This window comes from Cucurbita pepo, unplaced genomic scaffold (genome assembly GCF_002806865.2).
Source record: "Cucurbita pepo subsp. pepo cultivar mu-cu-16 unplaced genomic scaffold, ASM280686v2 Cp4.1_scaffold000184, whole genome shotgun sequence".
In the NCBI taxonomy this organism is placed as follows: domain Eukaryota; kingdom Viridiplantae; phylum Streptophyta; class Magnoliopsida; order Cucurbitales; family Cucurbitaceae; genus Cucurbita; species Cucurbita pepo.
Genome location: NW_019646454.1, coordinates 71,586 through 81,178, shown reverse-complemented (window position 1 = coordinate 81,178; position 9,593 = coordinate 71,586).

Here is a 9,593-nt window from a genome sequence, read left to right as displayed (position 1 = left end):
GATACTGTTGTTGCTATGATCAACCGTTCCCAGAGGTCTGAGAAATTGAAGTTTGATGAAATCTGAAGGGTAGTTCTTAGCGAAAGTATTCGTAGATGAAAAATTGGGGATTCATGTAGTAGTACTCTTAGTGTTGACTAAAGAAGAAGAAGAAAATCAAAAGTTCCAAACAAAGGCCAATGAAAATCAAAGAACCAATTTTTTTTTTTTTTTTTTCTAAAGAGACAAAACGTAACGTGTTGGAATTGTAGAGAAAAAGGTTAAGACAGATTGTACAAGACCAAACATTAACAAGAATCGTGTTGGAATTGTGGAGAAAAAGGTCAAGACAGATTGTACAACACCAAGCATTAACAAGAATCACAAATCAGAGGATGATAATGATTCTATAAATTCAATCGAAAACATTGGGATGCTCTAATTCTTAGCGTGGATAGTTAGATTGAAAATTTAGATTTTGAATTGAATTACATCTTTTCATTTGTCTCCAAGTAAGAAACTGTTTCAGAATTTTAAATCTGAATATTTCGAGAAGGCATAGCTTTTCGACTACGCACAGAAATGAGGATGTGTCCATAAAAACTCCCAACAATCAGATAAAATTAACTCCAAAGCTAACAAGGAAAGTGAAAGGAGAGAAATCCACAGATGTTATATATTATTAAGGTTAGGCAGACAATGTTTGGATATAATATATGATTAATCAACCGCCGAATTAATATGATTATTCAACATCAGATCAGATCACTATTATAGTATATTCCTTCATAATTAAATCAAATTCGACAACCATCTCTTTTCCAATCCCTCACATGGCTTCCATGGCCTCAAATGAACTCAAAACAAAATATTCCATTTCGAATCTCTACTTCCGAATCTCTTTCTTTCACGTTAGTTGGAGATGAAATGGTATCTGATAGTCAATTTTTTTGGTACAAACTCTTTCTTTCATTGTTTTTTTTAGGTCTAGTCCATGGCTCATCTTGTATGTTTGGTTATATGCTAATAAGATGCGGACTACGTTATACATTGATTTATTAAATTAGATTTTTTTAAAGTGAAGATTTAAACCTTGAACTCTAAAAATAATATAGATACAACATTGATATCATATCATTGACTAATGACTACAAAATAGTCCAAAAGAAAGAGGCTAAAAACATAAGCTATTATTAATATTGCCCTGATATCTACCTGTATTCATGGTCAGCCTCCTAATTTTATGCAGTAGGGGTGTTCATATGACCCGACAACCTTAAGGAAGATACCTGAAAGAAGCCAACCATGATTTCATAGATGGAGTCTAATAGAGATCGAGATAAAAAAAATAAATCTGCCTGTATTTTAACTTTATGCGGTAGGAGTGTTTATATGATTCAATAACTCCAGGAGAGATATCTGATAGAAGCCAACCCTGATTTCATAGATGGGGTTTGCTAGAGCTCGACCGAAAAAAAATCTACATTATATTCTAATTTTATGTAGTAGGGGTGTTCATATGACTCGGGAGTATTTAAAATGAATGATTCATCTCGTTAGCCCTTCGTAAAAAAAAGAAAAGAAAAGTTGGGCCACAAAAATTGGACTAATTTTTTAGGGCTTTGTGAATCCCAACACAGCAAATATAATAATAATAGTAATTTAAAATCCCCAAATTTGGATGGAAATTGGGTCATTTTATTTTTTTGTAAATAGTTTGACAGATGGGTTAATCTGAGTTTTTGTCAGTTTTTTAGATTAAAAAATATATAGAAATTAAAATATTATTTTTTTTAATTAAATAATGTAAATACAGATGCGAACAACTAATCTTTATAACACATATATATAATATTGGATTATGATCAAGATTAATATTTTAAATGTTTTCTTTAAAAATTAATAAAATATAAAATAATTATCAGTATAAATAACAATACAAAATTTTGACAATAAGATTTATTTATTAATTAAAATAATTTTGATGGGTTTTTTTTTTTCTTTTTCCTGATCAAAATTAAAAAAAGAAAAAAAATAAATTTATTAAATTTCCATTTTTTGCCCATTAGCATTATAAATAATAATTTAATTTGAGTTTTATATTTTAAAAGTTAAATCATTTTATTATTATTATTCTTTCTAATCAATATTTAAAATAAAAATCCATATTTTGTTATTAAAAGCATTACTTATTTATTAGTATTCTGAATAATTTATAATTTTTTTTTGAGATCCTAATTATAATTTAAAAATTAACAAAAAAAAAANTTTTTTTTTGTCTCTAAAAGCTATAATTATTTATTAATATTTTTCTTCGTCTAACAATCAAACTTTAAAAATATAAAGAAAAAAAAAATCCCTTTTTTGTTTTTAAATTTATTTAAAAAATAGAAAAATAGGAGAATTAATATCTTAATTAAGTAAAAATTATTAATTTAATATATTTTAATTGATTATGGTAAAAATGGATTGTTTTACCACTACCACTAACTCCAAAAAAAAAAAAAAATTAAAATAGAAAAAAAGAATAATTGCAATGTTTCACTTTTGCATTATTATTAAAGATTCCTTTTTTTTTTTAAATATTTAAAAATAATTTATAATTTATTGAATAAAATACAGACAAGTAAGTCCAGATTGATGATCAACATCGAGCAACAGTAAGTCCCATTTGTACACTGTTTGAAGTACTCTCTCATCTACTTTGTTATCTTCATATTTCACTTTCAATCAATTAAAACCTCTTACCCCCTCCAAAATTATTGCCTACTTCCACACAACTCTAATTATTCTCTTTTATCACCCGACAAACATTTAGACCTTTGCACCTTAAACAACGTATACCAATAGAGTGCACGTTCTTTTGTTACTCAATCATATGAACACTACTAAAATTAATAAGTTGAGTAGATAACATGGTTATGTTACGAAAACAAAAAGGTGATGGAATGTCGGAACTATTAGATGTCGAATTTGGATTTCAAACCCTTATCTTAATTTTGGTCATGGAGCGTTCCACCTATCATGTTATATTTGTGTAACTCTTGAAAAAAAAATCTTTTAGATCAACTAAAAATGTAGGATTGGTTGGTTGGGAACTGGACCGACCCAAATAAAATTTAAAACTTAATCCAATTCAGCCCTCTATTTTCGAGTTGGGATGGGTTGTGAGGAAGTTGTTTTTTTTTTTTTTAATTATTTAAAAAAAAAAAAATCTACCAATCTCATGATGCTTAAATTTCAAACATTTATAAGTAACAATACATCACTAACATCGATTATAAACATCAAATATTCTTAATCTTCATGATAATCATATAAGTAAGGTAGGGTTGAGTTGTGTTATAACCCTATTTTCGAGTTTGTCAGGTGGATCCAACCAAAAAATGTTAACCCACGAAACGACCGAAATTTTTTATTTACCAAACCTTCAACCCTACCCAAACCGATAGATTGAGTTGGGTATTCCACGTTGAACAGGTTCTCGAATTCTATGAACATCTCTAGAATTTAACGCTTAATTGGATAAACGAATAAATATTAATTTGTTGATAGCGAAAGTACGACGTAAGAAGGCAAGTACCGAAATAATTAATAGAGTGATGGTAACTCCCATTAATTCTTGATTGTACCATATAAGAATAGTGCAATTCTTTAGACCATTTATTGATAGTTTTTATAAGAAAGCACCTGGTTGAAATTGACTATAAATAATTTGTAGCACATTAATGTATATTAGGGTAAGCTCCTAGGGGCTGCTTTTGATGGTCCACTAGTCAATTATTTCCTTTTTTTTACTTAATATCTTACCTTTTTTTTGGACTGTTTTTTACATTATATATCTTATCTTAAATCTTGTGTTGACTTGCTCTCCTCAGCCGTCCATGGCTTTTTATTTTTATTTTTATTTCAAAAGTGAGATTCTAGTGAATAGAAAATAGCAATAAGATCTTTTACTTTGGAGATTTGTTTTTTTTTTCCACGAAAAAATATCATTCCAATTTTGAAAAAGAATTTAAAACTTCAAGTGGTTTATATTATTTATAAAATAACAAATATAATATGCATATGAGTTAAAATATTGTCATAAATGTTTATAATGGTATAATTCCTTAATATAAATGATTTGTGACATTTGATATTGTGCACGACGTCCTCTCATTCACGTAGACATGGCACGGTCGATAAGACCTCTCTCGAATATCACTCGTTGGTTTCTCTTGCTCTCTTTGGTCTCATTGGTTTCTCTTCATCTCCTCTATGCACAAATTGTGTCTCGTTGGTTGAAAATGTATGATTGTGACACTAATCATGTGTGTTAAGTAAATGGTGTATGCAAGAAATATTTTTATGTTGCTATCTGAATTACTATTTTTATATATGATACCCAAATACAATAAACGTTCGATTCTTTTTTGTTGATTTCAACTATGATTGTACGCATGTTCATAGTTAGGTCTAGAAAGTATATAAGTGATGCTCGCCTAGTGGATTTATGTGCATGGATCGTGTATATAGAAGTGTACGATCAAATTTTTATAAAAAAAAATAATTGGAGAAAAATTCAATTTAGTTTTATGTTCCACTTTTCATAATAGTCAAAGTCATCTTTTACATATACATGCATTTCTTAACTTCAACAATATAGTTAGTTTACGATAGTAATTTAGCTGGAGACATTGACGATAGAAAAAACACCATAGGAATGACGTTTTATCTCAACGGAAATTTGATCTCTTGGCAATCTAAGAAGCAGCAAACGGTGGCACTATCTTCCTGTGAGCATATGTTCAAGGCAGTATCATGCCAAGTATTGTGGTTGAGAAACTTGTTGAGCAAAGAGACTAGACGTGAGCTAAAGCTTGTAACTCTATTCGTCGACAACAAATCTGGTATTTCACGGACGCAGCAAACACATTGTCACTCGCTTCCACTTCATCTATGAGTATGTTGAGAAGAAACAAATTGTTGTGGAGTTCGTATGCACTAGAGAACAACGTGCAAATATTCTAACCAAGGTGCTAGCAAGGGTTAAGTTTGCAGAGACGCAGGAATTGCTGGGAGTGAAGAATCTCGAGCCGTGTCAAGTCTATAGAGGAGATTGTGAGTTAATAAACTTGAATTAGTAGAATAATTTACGAACGTATGGAGTAATTTTAAGAGAATTGTCAGTAGATTTCAAATTGTGGACTAAGTTTAGTGCTTTAGTTACTAAGATGGTTAGTGGTTCTTAACTTGATGAGAAAGTTTAGGAAGCTAGTTAGTGTTAAGCTAGTTAGTGCTTCCTCCGCCATAAATATTCACAAGATGTATGCTCTTTCACAAGAACAAAGAGCATTGAAAAGCACAAGTGTTTAAGGTTCCTTTATTAAGCTTTCTCCTCTCAAGTTGTTCTTTCTTATTTAGTTGTTTGTTTCGACATATTTTGATCGTAGGTCATTTCTAACAAGCAAAGCTCATCAACAGGAAAGACCCTCTTCAAGATAGTATGTGGTAGATAGCCACTCATGCCCCATGTCATTGACCATCCCCATGTTGGAAAAAATCCACAGGCCTATAACTTCACCCAGGAGTGGAAGCAACCATCTGAAGTAGCAGGTGCCTATCTAGAGAAAGCTTCATGACGAATGAAGAAGTGGGAGACCTAAAACACAGGTCATTAGAATTCCAAATCGGCCACCAAGGAAATAGGGACTAAAGACTAGTGCAGAAGTACGAAGAGCTCGTTGAAGTCATTGAAAAAGTAGGAAAAAATTCATATCGTCTTCGACTATTGACATGGATGAAGATTTTCCCTATCATCCAACTTGAAACCATACCATCTAGATGATGATGACCATCAACGTAACAAAGATACAAGCATGATGAAAGATACAAGTAAGAAAGTAGTAGAAGAGATATTGGCTGAGCGAAGACTTCACATCGACAACCCCAGGTAGAACATGCAAGAATTCCTAGTTAAGCTGGAGAGGGCTCCCAAAGGTAGAAATCAAATGGGAATGCGCCGATGACCTTAAGTCGAGCACACTTCAAATGGAATAGTTCGAAAAGGTACGTGGACCTCATGCATTTTTGTATGTCACATGCATCAGTATACTTCCCATTATTGTTAAGAATATTTAGTACTGAATTATAGTTTACTATATATTATATCATATTTGATCTTTTATTACAAGGCAACTATCTCCATTATGGCTTATCTTTCCATTTATTGCTCTTTTCATATCCTCGTAATTTATTTGATTATAAATAAATAACTTTCACACCTATTTAGATGAGGTGATTTAGTAAATATTCGCATGGTATTAGAGCCCTTTTAGTTTATCAACCCAATCCTTTATTTTCAATGGCTTATGAATCCCTTACTCATCTTCTTCTCCACCACCACTGTTGGCTATGACACCACATGGGCAATCTCCATGGCTGTCGCAAACTGTTGATTACTTTTCGGCTCCACCCTTTTGACCTCAAAATCACTCTTCGTATACTCTGTACATACAACCTCACTTTCTCCAACACAATCGGTTTTTCCTTAGCCAACATAGTCTCTTTCATTTTCTTCCCAATGTTCCCTTCATCCAGCAGAAACTCTAACCTCAGAATCTTCATCAGCGTTCTCATCGAAAATATACAGAATCTTAAGAAGCCTATCGACCTTCTGCAGAGATTTACCCTCAGAATCTGGGCGCCGCAATAGCCTCTTCGCCAACCAAGTCGTCGCCAGTCTCCTTGCCAAAATCGGCTTCTTCCCCCACTGTGGCAACTCTTATGGCATCANTCCTCTCCGTCCCTTGGAACTTCACCATTATGATGAGTACAGACGTGTACACTATGATATTTATGTTCACCATGATATCATGTGATTTTCCTCCATAGCTTCAGTCGTGTGTGTTAGCTGAAGGGCAGATCGAGGGAGTATGTATACGTCTGTCTAGTGAGTTTATGTACGCGCACATAGGTCGTATGTAGAGAAATATTGCACATCCAATATTAGGCCTGACTGGAAAGCGAGTTCAAGGCCATGAAATAGTTTTATGAAATGTCCTCCAATAATGATTATTTGTGTATGTATTTCCTAACCCACTACTAGAATCACTGGCTAAGTATTTCTTAAAATATTCAATCCACTTACTACTTATAATTTTCCATATAAAAGAAAGACACCTTTCCTCCACGCGTGACGACGCCTGAAATTAGGGTAAATTTTTTTTTTCCCTTATAGCCCTTAAGATAGATCATGACATTATCTATTCCTTTCGGTATTTTTATTTAAATTTTACGAGATTTGTTTTTCTGCTGTAATTGTTTAACGATTTTTATTATGAACATCCATTGCATCATTGCATCCATTGCAATTTTATTTTAGTAGCAAAAGGTGAGTACACTTTTACTTTATAATATATATATATAAATAAAGATTGATGATATTCATAATATGTACTTGTCATTTCTTATAATATAATTTATATATGGATATCAAAAATATCATAAGAGAGGTGATATAAATATTTTATTAAAAGTGTCATTTTAAATAAATTATTAAAAAATCGGCTTTTTTCTTCTTTTTTTGGCTTCAAAGGGATGAAGTAACCCCATGGATGAGGAAAAAATGTGTTAAGTTGATGACGTCATCAATGTACATAAAAACTTTATTTTATTTGAATTTGATGAAATATTACGTGTGACAAACGAAACCTTCTTCTTGGAATCATAAATTGTAAGGATTTAGCCTTTCAACGTTGCTTCCATTCATAACTTAATATCTTAAAATAATTTATGAATTTTCTCTCAAATAATTTATAAAAGTGAACCACAAAATTATTATTGTTACCCTAAATTGATATAGATTTTGAACATCCATATTCATTTTCTTTTATCATGATATTAATTTCGTTGTAATTATTTAGATTTGAATTAAAAATGAAATGTCAAGAATTTTCTTTTCAAGTTTTTGGAATACGTGTTATGATATGCCATGATATATTTTAAAATAAGAAAATCTATGATGCACAACCTCCCTATACCATGTCTTGGAAGCTATGTGATGTATGAAATGATATATAAGAACTATGTACGCATAATGACCTGATTTAATATATTATGAAAGGATGGAAATTGTCTTGCATCATTTATTATGTCACGATGGAAAGGGGACCTTATGCATAACTGTGTGTTCACATGCATTGAGATACTTTCTTGTTATGTTATGTTAGTACGTATGCGTAACTTTGATATTTATGTTCGTCATGATATCATGCGAGGCTTTCCTTTTGTGGTGCTGGCAAAACATCAATGCGTTTAGCCTGACGAAGCTAGACCCAGGGGGTTCGTATACGAGTCCGTCTAGTGGGATTATGTACATGTGTGAGTCATGTGTGGGGAAGTACCACACATCCATCCCTGCTCAGACGGAAAATAGCTCAATATCATGCTATGTTGTTTTAAATTATAGGTCCCACCATGTTGCATGTGTATGCATTTCATGACTCTAATAGTGTGGTCACTTACTTAGCATTTCTTAAAATACTCTCTTACATTTAAGGTAAAGTAAAGACACCCGATGACCATTAAGACTATGGAACTGGTGTTAGGGTAGTTGCATTTCATCTAAATTTATAACATTAAGTTTCATTCTTCTTCATTATGGCATGAATTGAAATATCTTTTGATAATTTCAACAATATTTTTTTCGTATCTTCATTGGAGTATATTGTATGATTGATGTCTCTTGGTTCATATGACTTAGGTTAGATTAGTTTTGGATATTCAGTTCATTCTTTTTTTCATATATATGTTTTTGGATTCATTTAAGGATTTTAGTTTTAATGAGTAAGTTTATGGCATTGTTTTAAATATTTTAAAAGAATATTTCTGCATATAGTAACGACTCTATTTCAGTAGAAAAATACTCTTACCTTTTAAAACGTTTGAAAGTTTAGGAGTGTTTTTTTTCTATAATGGTGACATTTTACTTAATATCTATTCGATAAATATATATAAGTCCGATTTTCTTTTTAATTAGTAATAAAAAAAACAAAAAAAACTAGAGTAATCGATTTTATATCAAATTCTTATCGTTTCAAAATAAAGTATATCAGAAAGAATAATTGTTTTAGATATGTCGACAAGTTATGAGTCAAAATTTTGGGCTTACCTTTTTCCTTTTTTTTCTTAGCTCATGTTTGTCTCTTTTTTAGCCTCCTTTATTATCTTTAATATATTTCCTCCTCCATCCCAAATGGATAATAATAATAATTTTTTATTTTAATTTAATTATAAAATCAAACTTCCATTCATTACCACCATATTCAAATAAAAATTTAAACTACTTTATATTTAAAATATTTATAAATAAATAAATAAACCACTCTAATTTTACCATAAATATTCATATAATTCTTAATACAATTAATTATTGAAGTAATCATGATTTTGATAGAAAAGAAAATGAAAGAAGGTTATAATTTGATCATTATTGTATTGATTACCGATCATTATTATCATTATTATTTATTTTTTTAGTTGAGTTGAATTTTTAGAAAATTAGAAATTATATATATATATATATATATATATATATATATATATATATATATATATATATATATATATAT